The sequence below is a fragment of the Pteropus vampyrus genome, unplaced genomic scaffold, assembly GCF_000151845.1.
Source record: "Pteropus vampyrus isolate Shadow unplaced genomic scaffold, Pvam_2.0 Scaffold5, whole genome shotgun sequence".
NCBI classification, from domain to species: Eukaryota; Metazoa; Chordata; class Mammalia; order Chiroptera; family Pteropodidae; genus Pteropus; species Pteropus vampyrus.
Window position 1 is genome coordinate 17893471 of NW_011888786.1, and position 21321 is coordinate 17914791.

General features: G+C 36.4%; 1 long non-coding RNA gene and 1 pseudogene across 3 annotated transcripts in view; one reads left to right on the forward strand and one right to left on the reverse strand.

The window, feature by feature from the left end:
- Positions 1-21321, reverse strand: part of LOC105295845 — an 89272-nt gene that overhangs the window by 60773 nt on the left and 7178 nt on the right. For all 3 annotated transcript variants that reach the window (XR_896203.2, XR_002781905.1, XR_002781906.1), the window contains exons 2-4: positions 3467-3614; positions 1473-1543; positions 1207-1339 (exon numbers count right to left, since the gene is read on the reverse strand). This is a non-coding gene — a long non-coding RNA (uncharacterized LOC105295845). The remainder of the gene's footprint in view (positions 1-1206; positions 1340-1472; positions 1544-3466; positions 3615-21321) is intronic.
- LOC111744224 lies at positions 18116-18234 on the forward strand (annotated as a pseudogene).

Sequence of the window (21321 nt, forward strand, 5' to 3'; positions counted from 1 at the left end):
GAATCACATGGCAAAAAAAAATCAATATTTTTATGAAAACACTTATTTGAAAGTATAGTATTTTATAAAAATAAAAGTTAATTTGTTATATTTGCAAAGTCTATGGTTGATCAGATTTGGAAATTTATGACAACACACTGTGAAAAATAAAAGAAACCTCGTTTAAAATGGAGTCATGGAGTTGGGAGGCTCACACACATGCCACTCAACACACACTACTGACCCCAACAGGAAAAGAGGGCACCTCGCATCTCCAACAGGAAGTGATGCTACTCACTACTTCAGCAGGAGAAAGAAGAGATTTCTTCTTATCCATTAACAGCTCAGCCAATGGGAGACTGCCATAACTCAGCCAATAAAAAGTCACTACACTACTTTAAACTTTCAGTTTCTTCCAATGAACTTGTCATTTACAACAGCCCCTGCCAGGTCCATAAAAGAGCTTTTACCTCCTCTGTTTCTCTGGACTCGGGCATGGTTTCCCATCGAGACTGCATGTCCCAAATTGCAATTCTTTGTTGTTTCTGAATTAACCCAGTTTGCTGTAGAAATACCTGGCTATTTGTAAGAGGTCAACATTACTGACTAGCATATGATTGGCAATATTAATGGTTTGGCTTGTTCTTCAAAGGAAAATAGGAGAATTAGCCTACAGTTTAGAAGGATTATTTAGCAGAGTACTGCAACTATAATTTTGAGGATAGGGTGAGCAAAGAGTTGCTCTCTTCATAAACAGCACATATTTCAAGTTCTTAACTAGGTGAACTATAGCCGAAATGGCACATCAAATACAAAAAGACATTCAACAGCTATGATGACATTTCATCAATCATTCACTAATTCAACAAATTATTACTGAGTGTTCACAGAGTGGGCATTCATATACTGTCCTCAGGGATGGAGACAGAGCAGTGAACAAAACAAATATCTCTGCTTTCATTAAGCTCTCTTGAGGCTAAGCACAGTACGTTACACAAATTAAAGATGGAGATATATATATTGTTTATGAGAGAGCTGGAGTTCTCACGGTGATACTGTAATCCAAATCAGTCCTCTGGAAAGGCTACAGCCCTGTGTTACTGCAGACCTTGAAACAGATGCTTCGCCTTTGTCACAAAACTATCTAGAGCATAGGAACAGCTGGGAAAGGGAGGAGCAAACACCAACACTAAGGGCCACAGAACAGGGCTGGAGTCTGGCTCTCACCTTTTTAAGCTGACAAGGGATAGAGAGGGATCGAGAGTGGACCCGCCCTCCTGCTGTGGAAGCATCCAACGAACACCTGCTTCAGTTTGATGACATGGTCCTCTTCTGCCCCGGAAATGGCTTTAAGAAGCACCTAGAAGAAGAAGAAGAAAGTCTATAGTAGCCATAGAAGAAGCTGTTAGAAAAAGTTAAAAAAGAAATAAATAAGGATATTTAAGACCCATACAGGCATTTACTCAACCAATATTTATTAAATCCTTACTAACCATGCAAAAGATTATGCTGGGTCCTGGGGAAATTGGGGTGGGGGTAGTCCTGCCCTCATGTCTTTTACATTCTAAAAGAGAATCAGACATCAAACAAGTAATTAATTAATTAATTAATTAATTAAAATTAGAACAACTACTAGGAAGACCTATTGGAGGCGACAGAGCTATACGAGGGCAAATTTACCTAAAGCCAAAGATACTAGAAACCCTTTTAACATAGTTCCACTCAGCTGCTCCTCTCTCTCTCAATCTCTCCTCTCTCAGACACACACACACACACACACACACACACACACACACACACACTATTCGTGCACACACAGGCTTCCATAGCTATAATATAATCAGGCACCTCTTGTCTCCCTCTTTCAAAGAAGCTACTTTGGTGCTGGAAATGCCAAGGATGCTATTCGTTCTGTTTTTTAGGCCAACAGACTGGAATCTTGGTAAGTCCCATAGCCAGGATCCCTACTCAGAGTTAAAATGCAGTCAGGAAGAAGGAAAATGAATAGATTGATTACATCTTTCAATGTCTTCTAGATCTTTGAGTTTATGGTTGTGTTTGTCCCTACCGATACGGAATTAGAATGTACCGGTCTCAAATATAAACTTGCCAGAGAGCACAGTGTTCAAAATGAAAATGACAGTTTTTCACTGGATTATGTGCTGACCTATAGCAGCTCAGTGTTATATATTGAAGTTAAGCTAAACTGCACAAAAACAGAAGGTGTAAAAGCTAAAATTAAAAAATTAAAACTTAAGAGTCTGTATATGGTGAACTCTGGCTATCAAATTATATTAATCAATAATGTCAAATTGGAAAGAAAACATAAAAAAACAAGGAACATTATTTTGGATAAAGTGTTGACGTAGGCAGATTTTAAAACTTTTTAGTTATGTAAGTACATATTTGTAGTAGGTAAAAGTTAAAGATTACAGACAAGTATATAGAAGATAAAAATGCAGCCATTTCTAACAACTAAAACATCTTCTATGAAATGACTGTATCAAAATATATTTAGCCAATTCTCTATTATTGGGCATTTATGATTTTTCTAAACTATATTAACACAAATGTTTCCATGAACACCTTTATACATTCATCTCTGCACACATCTCTCATTGTTCTCCAACGAAAAACTCTCAGAACTGGAATTTCTTAGTTGTATAGTATTCAGAAGTTTAAAGTCAAAATTAAAGCAACAGCTAAATTCAAAGTCACTTGAAATATTTTTAAGGCGCTTACTACAACTTCAAACCTAGGAAGCATACAAAAATGGAAAGAAAACAGTATTTCCATAAAAAAGTCAATAATAATTTTATATATATATAATTTCCAGACTCTAACATGTCTTGAAATCTCCCCAAATACTGACAGACAGCAATACCATATGTTATAGACACTTCTCAGAGAGCAAGCCTGTTTCTGATTGCAATACAACAAAGATGGTAACTGATTGTTTCATTTCCGAATTAAAAAGGCTGAACAGAAAACTAACCACACCAAACGTAGATAATATGTTTATATGTATACAATTGCATTGTACATAACAGAAGGATACTGAACTGAAAAATGTTTTCTTTGTTTGGCCATGGGCAAAGTCATAATTTCTGAAGAGAAAGATACAGAACTGGAGTTTACAGATTTTTTTTTTAATTTAATAGACAAATGAACAAAGCACATCATTCATAAATAACCTTAAAATAGGAGAGAGATAGAATCTCTGAATAAGAAAGCAACATATAAAGCAAATGCATTTAATCTGATTTTTAAAAAATCTGCTCCATTGGTCATATTTTTCTTATTTTGCACTGAGGCGTGAAAACTTGCATTAATTCACAAACTCTTAATTGAAAATAACTCCTCTTGGTAATTCCTAAGTCCTTTCTAGTTCTAAAGTGCTATCATTTTGTAATTCTAGATTTTAATTTAAGTTCTATATAAAAAAGCAATTTGGAAGGAATTTTAAAATTCAGTCTCTCATACTTACAGGCTGCCAACGAGTAGATTCCAGAAAGGAAGTGTGGGCATTTTCCCATCCAATGGCCACTGGAGAGGGCCTCCTATGGCCAGCACTGGACTGTGCAACGGGAACACAGAGACACAAAGCACAGCTTCTGCCTTCAGGGGTTTCTCACCTAGAGGGAAACAGGATACTAAAATAAAGTGGCAGTGGGATACAACTAGTGACATAATATAGAAGGTATGCCTGGAGGCTTAGAGCACTTGAGAGCAGCACTCTACCCAGACTGTGGTGGAGATGGGGAGTGGGCCAGATCTTCTGGAGAAAGTGATGCTTAAACTGAGTCTTGAAGGGCAGGACAAGCCTTAGGCAGCTAAGGTTGTCTTTACAGGAAAATGAGCAACCCCTGTAAAACAAACATGTATCAGAAAAAAGTGGAGAGTCCTAGGAACTCCACAGCCTGGCAAGTTCCTGTGTGGAGAGAGCCTATGAGTTGGAGGATTGTTGAAGACACTGTAGAGGCAGGCAAGTGGCCAAACCAAGGAGAACCTGCAATGCTAAGGAGTTTGGACTTGACCTCCAACGCATTGGGACATCACTGAAATATTTTAATCAGGGGAGAAAACTGAGGCACATCTTACTGTTAGCCTCTGCCCTCATCTCAAATTTAAAGTCGATCTGTACAGAAGAAAAGAACTTCAAGGTGAAAAATTCTTGTTACTTTTATTTTTTAAGAATGAGGATAATGTAATACAAGTTTGTTAAAACAAATTGTAACAGTATAGAAGTGCACAAAATAAGAAAATTTCCAGCCTCCCCCACCTCCGCCCCCTCAACTAAATCCTACTCCCCAGAGTTAAATTATTTTGAGTTTTATGTAAATCCACGTATATATTTTCTAAATATATACAAAAGTATTTTTATATAACGTATTTTTATGAGTTCTCTTATAGAGAATATATTGTGCTACATATATTGTTTTGCAAATTGCCTTTTTCACTTAATATATTGTCAGTATAGATTAGTCTCATTCTTTCGGACTTCACAGTATTCCACTGTAGGTTATGGGTATGCTTCAAACATATTTAACATTTTCTTGTTGGTAGTCATTGAAGCAGTTTCCAATTTTTTAGTCATTGCTGCAGTATACATCCTTGACTATCTGTACAGCTAAGTTTGCTATCCTAAAGGACAGTTTCTTAGTACTGGAATTACTAGGTTAAAGAATCTAGGCATTTAAAATTCTAAGAGCTACTGCCTAGTTGCTCCGTAAAAAGTTGTTCTATTTTATGCTCGTTCAGATTATGCAAGAGTGCTCATTTTCCTCCACGATAGCCGAGCTTTTGAATGTTTGCCAATCTGATAGATGAAAGATGTTATCTCATGGTTGCCTCAATTGGTTGTTAGAGAGCTTGACTATCTTTCATGTATTTATTGGCTAAATATATTTATTGTGAATTCATATTTATCTATGAATTGCCTTTCTACAAACCCTACAGGTCAGAGATGTCTAATCTGGAGTCCCAGGACCCCTGATATACGATATGAAATTTTCTGTGTGTATTGGATGTGTATTATTCTCAGGATAAGACCCAACGAACATCAAGAACCACTGATCTTAAACTCTGTAGCTGAGAGAAGCAGGGCTAGAAGGAAGGATGTAAAAGGAGTGAGGGCAAAGCTCTGCGACTGGTTATGTGCATGTACACACACACACACACACACACACACACACCTTTTACTATTTTACCCTCATTTCTACTGGGCTTTGCTAATAGTACTCCTTCATTTCCCTCCCTAGAAAACTCTCAACCCCCATAGGGGCTACTAGATCATTACAGACTGGGCTCACTTCTTACTAATATTTGTACACATATCATAGAGAAAGCTGATAAACAACTCAAGATGCTTCTTTATTTATATTTTGGTTCATAAGAACATTCGAAAACCTTATATAAAAAAGCCGTAGCCTATTTATTTGAAATCACAGAAAAGCCATTCTGTTCCACCTCCTAAATATTGCTCTAACTTACTCACATCTCCTCTCCACTCCAGCCATCACATCGTGCTTTCTCCACTGCAGCACTCTTTGAACCTTCCTCCCATGTCCTCTCTGCCATACTCCCTAACCCACTGTTCACACTTTAGCCTGAGCTACCTTTTCATTTCATCACCCCCCAGTTTGCAACCCTCTCGTGGCTCCCCTTTACTCTTGGGCTAAAGAACCAACCCCTTAAGGTGTGAGCCCACCTGGAGCTACCTGGTCTGCTCTGCCTTCCTCCTCTCCACCTACCTCTCCTGTTCTGCTAAGCCTCTCTTCCCTCACCCTGGCTCCAGCCACACTTGGAACACTCAGGCATTCTCTCTCCCACTCTGTGACCTTTGTAATTCTTTTTCTTCTGCTTGAATGCTCTCTCTCCCACTCCTCTCTTTCACTGAGTTAGCTTCTACTAAGCTTAAAAATAACTTCCCCAACCTGCCAGGCCAGGTCATGTGCTGCTGTTTCAGGTTTTCCTAGAACCCTCCCCTTTTTTTCCTTCTCAATTATCCCAAATTTGCAATTACATAGTTCATTAACATCTGCATCCACTCTGGCAGGTGAGCTCCAGGAAGACAGAAATAGGATCTGTTCTGTTCTCTGAAATTCCAGTGCTCAGAGCAGAGCTGACACAGAGCAGATAATCAATAAATACAGTTGAAGGGAGGGGGAAAGAGAATACTACTATAAATGATCCTGTGTCGGCCTTTATTTTCCTCTATGCTTTCCTTCAAATATGAGCAGATACTAATTATGTCCTGGATAGGGAAATTGGCTAACTCACTCTGCCCATTCCAATTATTTATCAGGAACCTATTGTGTATGTACTAGGCACTTTTCCAAGAGCTGGGGGTAGTCGACAGGGGGCGGTTAGTTGGGGGGCGAACCACAGTGAACAAAATAGATCTTTCCTCTCCTTCTGGAACTTACATTCTAGGAGGAAGAGGAAACAGATAGTAAACATAACAGATAAGTACATTATATAGTATATTTAGAAGGTGAAAACTGCTGTGGAGAAAAATAAAGCACGATATGTTGGATGTGAAGAGAGAAGAACGGGGAGCTAGTTCCCATTCATTGTATGTTAAAAAAAATTAGATTGGGGAGACCAAAACAGAGGGAGTGTGAGTACTCTCAGGAAGTTTAAAATAAATTTGAGAAATACATAGATACCGCTACTTATCGACCTTGCTACTGCGCACACCGTGAGTGAGCTGTGTTGAGCGGCGCGCCGCAGGTTTGCAGGGGCCCTTTCCACTCCCCGAGTCCTTCCACAGCTTCAAAAACGTCACACATTCACACGTTCCTCTTTTCCTCTGAACCCTCTACTCCTCCCTGGCAAAGTTAGTGTATCTTTCTTCCACGTTCCTACGACATTTTGGTCATCTCTGTACTATATCATTCTTCTCCCTGTTCTGTAATGATTTATGTTGTATGCCATCAGCCCCCCTAGAACACAGGAACTCCTCCAGGGCAGAGACCATGTTCCAGCATCCAAAATCTGATCATTTCCAGCACTTGGTAACATAGAAAGTGCTCGAAGTATTTGCTAAATGAGTGAATGTAAGAACGGATACGACTGAACAGAAACAGAATGCGTGTAGCTACTGCGATTAGAATGCATCCTGCTGAGTTCTCCAGAAATTCTCCACATTCGTGTAGAATACTCTTCAGCCCTTCTGGCTCCCTGGAATATTGGAATGGTCAGCTAGGTCGTAGGATACCTTTTCCCATTCTCTTTGTTTTAACCTATTTGGCCTATATATTAATATATTTAAAGTGGTTTTCTTGTACACAACATGTCATAGAATCTTACTTTTTTTATCTAGTCTGACAATCTTTGACTTTTAATGGTCTTTAGACCATTTACATTTAATGTAACTATCAATAAGTTGAGTTTAAATCTAGCATTTATTGTTGGTGTTCTATTTGTCTCATCCTTTCTTGTTACTTTTTTCTTCCTTTCTTGCTTCTTTTGAATCAATTGGTATTTCTTAATATTTCATTTTATCTCCACTGTTGGTGATGTGTGTGTGTGTGTGTCTGTATATATATATATACATACAGACACACACACACATATATATACACATATATATATCTTCTATTTTATTTTTTAGTGATTTCTCTACACTTTACAATATTCACTTTTGACTTATGTTCAAATAATATTATACCACTTCATATATCACGTAAAACCCTTACAAGTATAGACTGCCATATCCCCTATCATGTCCTTTAAGCTACTGTCATACATTTTACTTCTACATATTTGATAAATCTCAAAAATACATTATTATTTTTCTTTATACAGTCAAATTAACTTAAAAATTTTTTAATGGAACAAAATCTTTTCTATTTGCCCACATATTTACAATTTCTGGCACACTGTATTTCGAATTTTCATCTGGTATCGTTCTGCTTTGGCTGAGTAATTCCCTTTAATATCTTATAGTATATATCTCCTGGCAACAAATTCCTCAAGTTTTGTTTGTCTGGTTAAGTTTTTATTTCACCTTTGTTTTTGAAGGACATTTTCAGAGGTTATAGAATTCTAAGTAGACTTTTTCATTTAGCACTCTAAAGATGTTACTTCATTATCTTCTGGCTAAGCAAAGTTTCTGAGATGAAGTCCATTCTTAGTCTTATATCTGTTCCTCCACATGTAATGTTTATTTTTCTCTGACTGCCTTTAAGATTTTTCTCTTCAACACTGGTTTACAGCAATTTTACTTACACTCGTTAATTTTTTTCCATGAGTTTTTAAGCTTCTTGGACTTACAAAATATAGTTTTCGTCAAATTTTAAAGTGTTTCAGCTATTATCGCTTCGAATATTTTTTCTGTCTCCTCTTCCTTTCCTCGTGTGTGGTAGACCATTTGGTACTATCCTACAGATCACTGAGCCTCTTTTCCTTTATTTTTTCAGTCTTTTTTCTCTCTGTGGATCATCTTGGATTGATTCAATTGCTATGTTTACAGGCTCATTAATATTTTCTTCTGCAGTGCCTAATCTGCTGTTAATACAGTGAAATCTTCAGTTCAGATGTATTTTTCATCTCTAGAAGTCTCATCAGATTCTTTTTTATAAATTTCATTTTTCTTCTGATTCTTTTTGTTTTCCTTTAAATACTTATACATAATAATAAAATCTGCTTTAACATCATTGTCCACAAATTCTATTACCTTGTCATTTCTAGGTCTGTTTCTCTTAACTCTTCTTCTTATATGTATTTTTTTGCCCACTTTTACCGTGTCTAATAAATTTTAATTTGATGCTGACATCATTATTATGGCATTATTAAGTATCTGCATTGTGCTGTCTTCCTTTAAAGAGCATTGAGCTTTGTTTAGGCAGATGGTGAAGTTAATTGCTCATCAGTTTGATACCTTCAGGACCTGTTTTTTAATTTTACTACAGAAAGGCTAAGCTGTGCTATCTAATATGGTAATCACTAGCCACATGTAGCTATTGAAATGTGACTAATCTAAATTAAAATGTGCTACAGGTACACAACAGATTTTTAAGACTTAGTATTAGAAAAAGAATGAAAACTTTCTCATTAATAATTTTTATATCAATTACATATTTAACTGATAATATTTTGGGTATATTGGGTTAAGTAAAATATATTTTTAAAATTAATTTACCTATTTATTTTTACTTTTTTTTTACTGTGGTTTCAGACATTTAACATTACATATATGGCTTGCATCATATTTCTGTCGGACAGTGCTGATCTAGAATAGAAGTCAAAACCTACAGTCCACAGACTGACCATCTGTTTTGGTTAATAAAATTTTATTGAAACACAGCCACACCTATATGCTTATGTATTGGCTGCCTATACACTATAATGGTAGAATTGAGTAGTTGTGATAGAGACCATATGACCTACTAGCAAAAAAATATTTGCTGTTTGTAAATTTAAGAAAAAATTTCCAACCCCTGTTCTAGAGTATCTTTTACTCCAAGGATAGTTTGAACCTATTACTAAGGTATGATTACTTTAGGGCCTCCACTGAATATTCCAAGGATGAATGAGGACTCACCCCTTTAGCTCGTTAGATCCCAACATTTTCCCACTTCATGTGTGCCCTGGGATTTATCCAGCTTACAACTCATCAGTCTTTTCTGCATAGCCTTTTGGAGTGTCATGCTATACTTGTATCTTGGTATTCAGCAAAAGTACAAGAGATGCCTATACATATTTCTGGAGCTCTTTTTCTATATAACATCCTCTTCCTAGAACTCTGCCCCACTACTTCTAGCCACCTTACCCTCCCCAAATTCCAATCTCCATCTCATCAACTCAGTGAGGCTGCCAGGATCTGTCAGGGTCTGCACCTTTCTGGGCCTATAGTCTAGAAGTTGATTGCAGGCAGAAAGGCAGGGCAACTCTCAAACTCGTTTTGTTTCTCTTCTCTCAAGGACCATAGTCTTACATAGACTGTTGTCCAATGTCTGAAAGACTTTGATTTTTTATTTTATCCAGCTTTCTAATTATTTATGGTGGATGGCTAAGTCTGGCCCTGTTACTCCATCATGCCTTGAAGAGCAAATCCCATCTACTTACCTTTTAATAGGTGCGTTTTTCTAGATAGTGCATTCTGTCCCTTCAGACTTTCCAAAGGAGATTTGTTGGATTTGACTGGTTTGTGTGGAGATAAAGAGTTAAGTGTCAGACCCTTCCTGGTGGGTTTGCCTAAGTAGTTGCTGATATACTATGTTATTGTCGACCTAGATTTCTCATGTCCAGGTTATGACAGGAAGGATGGGCTATGACAGAAAGGACAAAAGGAGTTTATAGGAAAATTTGAAAGCAGGTTAATCTTGAGCTGTGCATCTTTTAATTCATTTGTACATTTATATCAGGAGTACAACAAACCTATCAGTGGACCAGAAAGGATGTGCCTTTTTTAAGAACACGTAAAAGTGTACAAAGTGATCACCAGTACAAAGTGAGCTCCAGATGCTATGTTAAGTTAAACAGATAAAATTGTCTACCTGTAGTTTAGAGTTAAAAGAAATAACTAATCCAAAATATAGATAAGTGATAGATGTAGACAGATAAAGTAGATTAGATAGGTGATAGATAGATAGATAGATAGATAGATAGATAGATAGATAGATAGATAGAAAGAAAGAGGTTTGCATTAGTAGCATTTCTTTATTAAGGGGTGAAATTCCAATTAATTGGCAAAAACCTCATTAATTTTCTTGTACTTGATTAGAAAAATTTTAGATAAATGTGGGGAAAGAATCCATTTGTTGAAAATAGGAAGAGAAATAATCATTTAGCCAAAGGTGAGAATAGTGACAGAAAGGGTGGGGAAGGGCATAACATTGCAGATATGTCAAAAATAGGAGATTTAAGAATCAGATAAAGAGACAGAAAGTTAAAGCAGACAAAGTAAAAAAAAAAAAAGGAAGCGATGATGGAAAAGTAAAAGATTCGGGGCACAATAGTGCCAGGTTTGTAGTAGATGCTCAGTGAAAGTTGGATGGATGGATGGATGGATGGATGGATGGATGGATGGATGGATGAATAATCAGAATATAGTAAAAAAGCATAAATGTCATGGCTGGGGGTAACAATCAAATCTTATTGTAGACAAAAACTAATGGAGATAGAGGGAATTGTAGTGATGGGTTTTGTAGAATGGCAATTCATAACTATTCTAAGTGCAAGTAAGTTTTCCTAGCTAACTCATGCTTAATATCTCAGATCAAAGCTCACTTCCTTAAAGAGATCTTTTCTGACCATTAATGTAAATTAATTTGTCGTTTTTTCTTCTCATGACCGTCTATATTTTTTCTTTATAACATTATAGTTCGAAAACAAATATTTTTTGGTGATTGTTTAATATTTGTTTTCCCACTAGACTGTAGGCTCCATAAGGAAAGGAACTATGCCCTTTTTTGCTAACCATTGTGTCTTCAGGGCCCGACATAAAGCCTGGCACATACTAAACTCCCAATAAGTATTTGTTGATTAAATGCACAAATAAGTACATGAATCCATGAATGAATGAAGTTGGGACCTGTTAAAATGCAGAGCTGTGAGGCCTATCCAGCCTCATAAGGATTAAAGCCTATTCATCTAAGGAGTGGCTGTCCTGAAATATAAAGTGCCCTGGAATTGGAGTAAAAAAGTCTGAGTATAACATCTGCCTCTGCTATTTACTTGGTGTGTTTACAAGGGCAACATAATTTATCCTAGCTTCTGTTTTCTGATCTCTTAAATAAGTATAATACACCTCACATGGTTGTTATGAAGCTTGAATGAAAAAAGCGTTCAGAACTTCTCAAAGCCTTTCTCCCAAGAACTCCTCAGGAAGGAGGGCAGTGTGGTTCACATCTCTGCTGAACTGAATTGAAGACACACTCAAAGCAAAAGCAACTCCTTTGAAATAGGTTTCACCTTGAAAGTTCATGCAAATTTTGTATTTTACATCATAATATATACACCTATACTGTTTCAATATTTAAATTATGTTTTAAATTATTATAGATAATTTACTTAACTTTTTTTCATAAAATAACTATAAATGCATCTTATTATCCTTTGGGTTTCCATTTTTATGAGAAGCAGAGATTTATGTGCAATGGCCTGCCACGTGACAGTATGTTCTCCATAACACTTGCTGAATTTGACTCTGTCCATCAGAGAAGCAGCATGGCTGGATCAACAGACCAAACAGAGCATGGGGGGATTCCCTCCATAGGAGCAATGCAAGGCAGGCTTGCTAGTCTGGAGATAGATCAAGGGTACAGGTCATATACAACCTGTAACTTTATTTGATCTAGCTAATCAAAGAGAAATTATCATTGCTATATAAAATATAGGATTTATATAATAGATAATTATATATTTATTATAAATAATTATGGTTTATAATAATATATTATTATATGTTACTACATAATGTATTGGACTATCTACAGAGAGAAAAATGTACTTAATTATCAAAGGTTACTCCTATTTGGTTTTCTTTTTAGAACTTAATGTAAGAAAACAACACAACACAAAACAAAAACTTTCCACACTCTATATTAACATGTAGAAATTTTTTGGTTCTGAATCTGAATTAGCATAAATATAGGCCCTACACATTTCCATTTCTGAGGTTTCAACCCAATGAAAACATTAAACACAGAATCACTAAAGCAAACTCCACTATGAACTAATGTAATCTGCCCTCAGTTTTCTCACTGTAAAGAGGATATAACAAAACTTACCTCATGGATGGACTGGTTACAGCATTAAATGCAATAATGCACCTGAGCATGACTGATACAGTGCCTGGCACATGACAACCAGGACCACCCAAGTTCTAGGCTTTATTCACTGCTCTATCATTAATGCCCACTTGTTATGGGATGAATTATGCACCCCCATCCCACAAAAAAAATTCATATGTTAGGTTCCTAACCTCCAGTACCATAGAATACAACTATATTTGGAGATAGGGCCTTTACGGAAGTAATTAAGTTAAACTAAGGTTTAAGGTGGGCCTTAATCCCATAGGAGTAGTGTCCTTCTAAGAAAAAATTGGGACCCAGGCAAGTACGGAGAGAAGATAATGTGAAGACATAGGGAAAGACGACCATGTACAGGCCAAGGACGGAAGTCTGGAACAGATCCTTAGCCCATGGCCTTAATGAGGAACCAATTCTGCTGACTGCTTGATCTCAGCCTTTTAGCCTCCAGATCTGTGAAAAAAAAAAACTTTCTGTTGTTTAAGACTCTTAGTCTGTGGCAGTCCTAGCAAACTAATATCTCAGTAGAATAAAAGTTCCATGAGGGTAGAGATTTTTCTTTTTGTTCAGTGAACCCTGAAGTCTTAGAACAGAGCCTGACACATAGTAAGGACCTAATAAATAATGGTTCAACTATTACGGAAATGTTCAGCCTTGTACTTGGCACAAGATATTTAGCAAATATTTGAAGAACGAATAAAGGAGTCTGTTTCCTAAATATCAAATCAAGACAGTGTGAAAAAAAAAGTTATGTAAATGTATTTATATAAGCATTGTAAAACTTTAAGTAGTAAATCACACTTAACAAATCACCTTAATTGAAAAAGGCAAAATGTCATAAAATTCAAGGTGTTCTTAGAAAATCTAACTTTGGTAGAGTAAGTTATCATCTGTTTGATGTCCCTACTCCTTGGCCTAAATTTAAGCACTGTGCCACGCAGCTCTCACTTGCCTTTCCAACCTCATTTGCTCAAGTCCTGCACAGGATCCCTTTGCTGGGAGCACAGTGGTCTCTACAACACTTCCAGATACCCCATCCTTCTAGGCTCAGCTCAAATCCCTCCTCCCACATGAAGCCTTTTCTAACCCGCTGAAACCAAACTGATATCACTGTATTGGACTACTTTAAAAATATATGCATATATATCACTTACTTCCTCATGCCATTAGTTATTTTTGTGTGATGATATTTGTCTGCTTTCCATTTTTGATTGAAAGGTCTCTGAGGACAGAAACTTTTCGAATTACTTAATTCTACCCTGTCTAAGTAGAGGATCCAGCAAATATTATGGATTTTTAATTAAGCTCTTGGAAAACAACACAGTCTGCATTCACACCCACCCCCAGCCCTAGTAGTACAAAGAGACAGGAGGTACTGGCAAATCTAAATGTCTTTAACAACTTGGACACAAGTCCTACTAAGAGTGGGAAATGGAGAACTGCAATTAATATAGTTAGCAGAGTGCTATGGCATCCAAAAGGTATAGCAATCACAATTAACATCAGTCTAATAAATATACATCATGTACTATTTATTAATAATGACTATTTGATTAATGCTAAGAGTTTCCTTTCCAAAGATTCTTACTATTCTTTCCTCTGGCTGTTTTTTCTTTTTCTTTTTTTTTTTTTGATCGAATAGCCACTTACTCAGATAAACAAATCAGCAGCAGGATTCGGAAGTACATTTGAACTCCGCCTCCTTAAGCTTTGGCAAAAAGCTAGACTGTGTTTATGCAATCACAGGTAAAAAACAAACAAACAAGCAAAACCGATACTGTATAGGATTAATTACCTTTTACTTTTTTATTGTTGGTGATTTTTCTGATTCTTTTGATATAAAAGAGGATCCAGTATAAGAAAAAATCTTTTCTCTTGATTTAATGCAAAGCCTTTATTTAGTAAAAATAAGTGTGATATTCCTCAAGTTGCTTTCTGACCACTTGATCTTGGCTTCACGTGACCTTTGAAAAATTCTATTGTTATGTTTCTTTTCATTTAATTAGATCCAAGTAATAATGATAAAGATAATTGGAAAAGGAGGATCCTAACCTCACACATAAGTGTGGATGTCACTGTATTTGACTATTTTAGTAAACATTCTTCATTTAATTCCCTAATTTTCTCTCCATTTTTATATGATGTAAGAGAATATTTTGAAAGGGACTTTTGATTCTAATACTTTAAATCTAATATTTAATTATGATATTTTCCTTAGGCTTTAATAACCCTATTTTGAGTAAAGCTTATATTTTCAGAAATATAACTCAGAGATATTAAAGCAAGTGATATGTAATAAGATATAAAATATAAAAATACAAATCAATACTATAAATCAGGGTATAGGCATCCTTTTATAGATAAAGAAAATCGAAGGGAAACAAAGTCATTTATACGGTTAAGGAAATTAGTTGTTGGGCTAATACAGAACTGTGTATTAAGTATAAAGAGTTGTATCAGAAACTATACTAAAAAAATAAAGCTCTTGTCCTAATTAGCTTTGAAACAACTACTGGAGTTCAAGCTAACTGGAAATATAAAGCACATGGAGAGGCTGAAATGGGAGGTAATTCTGGTGTATAAATAAATTTATTTTTAAATTTTTTGAAAGATTTTTTTTAGATTCAAAAAGAAAATCTGAATGATACACATTTAAAAAAAAATGATACAGGAAAGGTTTTCTTTAAAATAAACTAAACAAACTTTCCCTTCCTTCCCTAGTTTCTAAAGAGTAGAATAGAAAGATCGCTATCTAGAATTGAAATAACATAATCAACAGTGTTTTTAGGGAGGGCATCTGACATAGCAATCACTGTGCCTGAAATTAGACAATGAATCTTTGTCAGGTCATCTGTACCAACTGGTCTAGATTAAATTAACTGGAATTTCTTTAAAAAGGATCTAACTGTACTTTTGCTTCAAATATAGAAGAAAGTAAAAGGAAATATATTAAGAAATGTGACAAATTTTGTCATCCAAATGGCACTACTCATTTGATAGCACTATCACCTAATCAAAGCTGCAAAGCTCTCAAGACTGGACTTGGGAAAGGTACTTCCAAATGCAACAGAACAGGGAATACCTCGAGATAGTTGATATTTGGTGGCGGAAAACAAACTAGGATTCTACCAAAAATCTCTCTCCTGGGACATGTTAATAAATCCTCATCAAGATCAATGGGTTAAAATATTCTTTAAAATTTAATAAACTAAAGATTATACTGATGTGAGCATAAACATAGTACACATCGTAGATTTTGTTCCTATCGTAATAGAGTAATGTTAAATAGGCCAAAACCACCGAAAACAAGTTTTGTACGTAGTCCAAAGTTACCCATATATCCTTTTATACCCTCCTGGAAATACTGTGTCTTCAAGAAAAGGAAAGGAGGGTAGGGAAGGCAAAAACTGGAATATACACCGAGATATAATTTAGAGGTATTCACAATAGAAGAAAGCACAAATCAATACATAAAAAATTAAATAGATGGCATGTCTCCTTTGGTGTGAGAACACATAAAAATAGAAATTTAAAATTAACTAACCGAGGGAAGAAAAACATGCCTAAAAAAACTGGTAGCTGAGTGGGGGTGGGGATGGGGCGGGGGACAGAGTCAGGGAGACAAACAGGATGCTGGGAGGTGAGAAATAAGGGTGGGGAGTAGTGGGCAATCTCAAGAGGAACTAACAAGGTCTGTTGCTTATAGTTACCCAGAAAACCCTAAGAACAATAACAGACAAACAAATGTAGCTTAGAAAGAAACATGAGAGAAGCTGGAACCCCACTAGCTGTGCAATCCCAGTCCTCCTGTATTATTGGTGCTTTTTGGAGGTTGAAGGTAATTTCCCATTATATTCACATCCAGTACAACTGCTGACACTTCTGTTTCCCGTTGAATCAACAAATCCTGGTGAAAGACCATGGGGAGAGGGTGAGTGGACCTTGTGCTCCAGGAAGTATATTTCTATCTCTTGAGAAATAGGAACTTCAACTCTATTCAGTCCAGTTTGCTGGTTTTTCTGACGGTTTTTTTTTTTTTTTTAAACCTTTTCTTCCACGGAGTGGTTTTTAAAGTAAATACATATTATTTTGAGGAATAATTCCAGTTCCAAGAACCTGCACAGGTCCAGCTACTCAAACAGCAGTTAAAAAGTCAAAAAGTCAGTGAAGGGAGATGTTCACCCTCTCCCACCTCCTTCCCCTCCTTGAGCCCCTCCCTTCCCAGCCCACTCCCCTTTAAAACTCACAAACAGAGAAGCACACCTCTAGGTCAAGGGTGCTTTCAAAAGGGGCCACCTGGCAAAATTGTACTTGAGGTCTTACATTTACTTATACACAATGTGTACATTTCTTTGTTAGCTATTTTTAAAAGCACACTTCTTTTATATTACAAAAGTAATATATGCTCATTAAAGAAAAAACACGGAAGAGTATTAAAATGCAAAGAAAAAATAACACCCTCACTCCTATTACTTTGATACAACTATTATTGTGAATTAAAAAATGTCTGTTGTTAGCAAATCTTTTTGAATAACAAGGGCAATGAAGAATTCTCTGCTGTTCATGTGATCCAACCACATGCTTTTTATTTTTCCCCTACGACATATTAGCAAAACTTCTAAGGCACGTGTGAGTGTGGACTGGCTTGCCAGGTTTGGAAGCTGCAGAATGGAAGCTTAACCTCAGTCATCTGCCCGGTGATAAGCAGCAAAACCTGTGCATTGTGCTTTGACATATAGAGGGAAGCGCTTCAAACTCCAGGGTTTGGGGTACAGGCATGCAACACACTTAGAATGAGTAGAAAAAGGAAGGTGGCGAGGCCACTTCCCTAGAGCATAAGTCGCACACTGTCTCTTTGCTGGCTTAATTACTGTGCACATGAAGTGTGTGTGTGTTTCGGGGAGGTGAGAGAGATGATGTATGTATATATACGTCTATATATGTTTTTCTTCCCTTGGTACGTGGACCATAGTTGCTGCCTCCTACACTGCACTTTTGGAACTTTGCATTAGAGTTATATTTGATGTCTTTTTATATGCTGTCATGCAACACACTTGTTCAGAAACCTTCCGTGTGTCCGCATTCTGTTTTCTCCATAGTACAGCCTCACCTTATACCACTCCTGAGAGGTTCTTGCCCCACTGGACCCTTTGCTCTGTGCCCTTTCCAGACCCCAAAATGTGGTATAGAGCCCCCTCTCCCTCTAACAGTGAAGTTCTAGCACAGATATCAGCCACTCCGTTTTGGGGGTATTTCCTGACCTGATGCGATTTCTTCTGCAAGACTGTAAACTCCTTGACGACCAGGACTAAACTGCACAAGAATATTCATAGTTTTCTAACGAATCAATTTACTTTTTAATCCCTTTAACTATCTTCTATGGCCATGCTACCCTGAACAAGCCCGATCCCGTCTGATCTCTGAAACTAAGCAGGGTCGGGCCTGGGTAGTACTTGGATGGGAGACCACCTAGGAAGACCAAGTGCTGTATGGGTAAAAAATAAAAATAAAAAATAAGAGATTGTAAGCTGACAAGGTTCTCGCAATCTGTGAGGTCAACCAAGGGTTGCCTCGCCTAAAAAAATAAATAAATAAAATAAAAATAACCCCTTTATCTATCATATTATGATCTTTTTCTAAATTTTACTCATTATATTCTGCATTGTGTAATAATTAAGAAGTTATTTATATTCTTTCAAATTCCTTGAATGCAAGGGTCATATTATACATATTTCTTGCACTCCTACACCATTCCCCCCACCCACCCCCAGACTTACGGTAACGTTCAATCGATACTTACTGAACTAACTTAAATTCAGGATTTAAATGTCAATAATTTTTCTGTAACACAGAGGAGAGGGTTGGAAACATAAAGAGTCAGCCTTATTCCAAAATAAGCTGAAAAGTGGGAAGTAGTTTATCTTACTTTGTAGGTCTCCTATTCTCTACTCTGCCTCCCAGCACAGGAGAAATCTAGGTAGTCCTCAACTTAGAAATAAGTTGCATTCCATATCTTTATATGTATAGGTCATTGATTTAGAAATTACAACTCATTTCCCTTTGAGATAATATTATAAATAATGTTTAAGATCCCTGATAAGTCTCCAAAAGCTAATTTGAGCTCTCAACAAAGCAGAAATAGTACATTTCCAATGAAAAGTAGAAAATAAAACAACTGATATAATTTATTACTAAATAGCCAATAAATAACTGAATATGAGTAATGATTTATAACTTGAATAATTATGATTCATGGAAAGCAGATTTAACTATAGAAAAAGGAGGATACGACTAACCATTCTCTCCTGGTTGCTATCATTCAGTCTCTTGGAGATTTTTTCTCGTGAAAGATGTGGTGTGAGGACCTAGGTCTTACTCTTGATCTCAAGTTTGGCCACAATTCTAATTTCAGGATCCATGTGAAACCATGTTCTATACTCCAGTCATTCCTTTCCTTCATCTCCTCATCTTTGGAGATCTTCTCCACCTGCTTCTAGTCTGACACTCCCAAAGGCACACTCTGAACCATGCCATCCCCAGGACTGCATCACCTTTAAATGTTAAACTCACATATACCCACTGACTACTCACCTCCTAACCTTCTAGGTAACTTATTACATTATATCTAAAATGCCTGCTCTTCAAACTATTTGAAATGTTCAGTTTACTGAGCCTTTGGCTAGATTTCTAAAGTTTCCTCTTCCTTCAGCTCTCAACTCAAATTCCGATATCCAACATTTCAACTATTTTTCTAACACTGTCCTTAAGTTGCATCGTTCTGCCAAAACAATTCCAATTGTAGACTTGCACTAGAAATGCTGGGAGCTACTCAGAGGGGTGGGGGGATCATACATCCAGTTTGACCTTTATTATAACTTGTGGTCATCTAACTCAACCTCAGTATTTCTTTGCATGAACGGGTATATTTCTTTGAATGAACGGGTAATGGAAGGATGGATGGGTGATGGATAATATAGGTAGAAACATGTAGAAATGCTAAAGAGAATCTCTGGAACTTTTGCAGTCCTTTTGAGATGGATGGCACTTGTCTAGCGTTTCTAATTTTACTTCAAAACATATGGCTTTGCAGTTCTGAGAAAGAACAAAGTTGGAGGCATCGCAATTCCTGATTTCAAACTATATTACAAAGCTATATCAATCAAAACTGTATGGTACTGGCATAAAAACAGACACATAGAGCAATGGAACAGAATTGAAAGCCCATAAATAAACCCACACACAAATGTCTGCTATTATTTGATAAGATAGACAAGAATACTCGGTGGGGAAAGGATAGTCTCTCTAATAAAACTGATGTTAGGAAAACTAGATATTCACATGCAAAAGAATGAAATTGGATCCCTATCTTACACCATTCACAAAAATTAAGTTGAAATGGATTAAAGATGTAAATGTAAGACCTGAAACAGTAAAACTACTAGGAGAAAACATAGAGAAAAGGCTCCTTAATATTGGTCTTGGCAACAATTTTTCGATATGACACCAAAAGCACAAGCAACAAAAGCAAAAAATCAACAAATGGGACTATATCAAACTAAAAAGCTTCTGTACAGCAAAAGGAACAATCAGCAAAATGAAAAGGTAACCTATGGAATGGGAGAAAATATTTGTAAACTATCTGTATGATAAGGGGTTAATATCGAAAACATACAAAGGACTTATATAACTCAACTGCAAAAACAAAACGAAAAATCTAATTTAAAATGGGCAAAGGACTTGAATAACCATTTTTCCAAAGAAGACATCCAAACAGTGAACGGGTACATGAAAAGATGCTCGACACCACTAATAATCAGGGAAATGCAAATGAAAAGCACATGAGATATCACTTTATACCTGTTAGAATGACTATTACAAAAAAAAAGGCAAGATAAAACAAATGTTGGCGAGGATGTGGCGAAAAGGGAACCCTTGTGCACTGTCGGTGGGAATGTAAACTTGTGCAGCCACTGTGAAAAACAGTGTGAAAGTTCCTCAAAAAATTAAAAATAGAACTGCCATATGATCTAGCAATCCCACTTCTGGGTATATACCCAAAGGAAATGAAATCTTTATCTCAAAGAGATATCTGCACTCACATGTTCATTGCATCATTATTTACAATAGCCAAAATACAAAAACAACCTAAGAGTCCATCAATAGATGAATAGGTAAAGAAAAGGTGACATGTATTAATATTATTCAGCTATTACAAAAGGAAATCCTACCTTTTGCAACAACATGTATGGATTGTAAAGGCATTGAGTTAAGTGAGACAAGTCAGACAGATAAAGACAAATACTGTGTGATCTCACTTATATGTGGAATCTAAAAAAGCCAAACTCGTAGAAACAAAGATTAGAATGGTGGTTGCCAGGAGCTGGGGGGTGAGAGAAATGGGGAGATGTTGGTTAAAGGGTACAAACTTCCAGCTGTAAGATGAATAAGATCTCATATATAGCATGGTAGAGATAACTAATAATACTGTATAATATATATTCTTGAAAGTTGTTAAGAGAGTAGATCAAAAACGTTATAACCACACACAAAAAATAAGGGGATGGAGGTGTTAACTAACCTT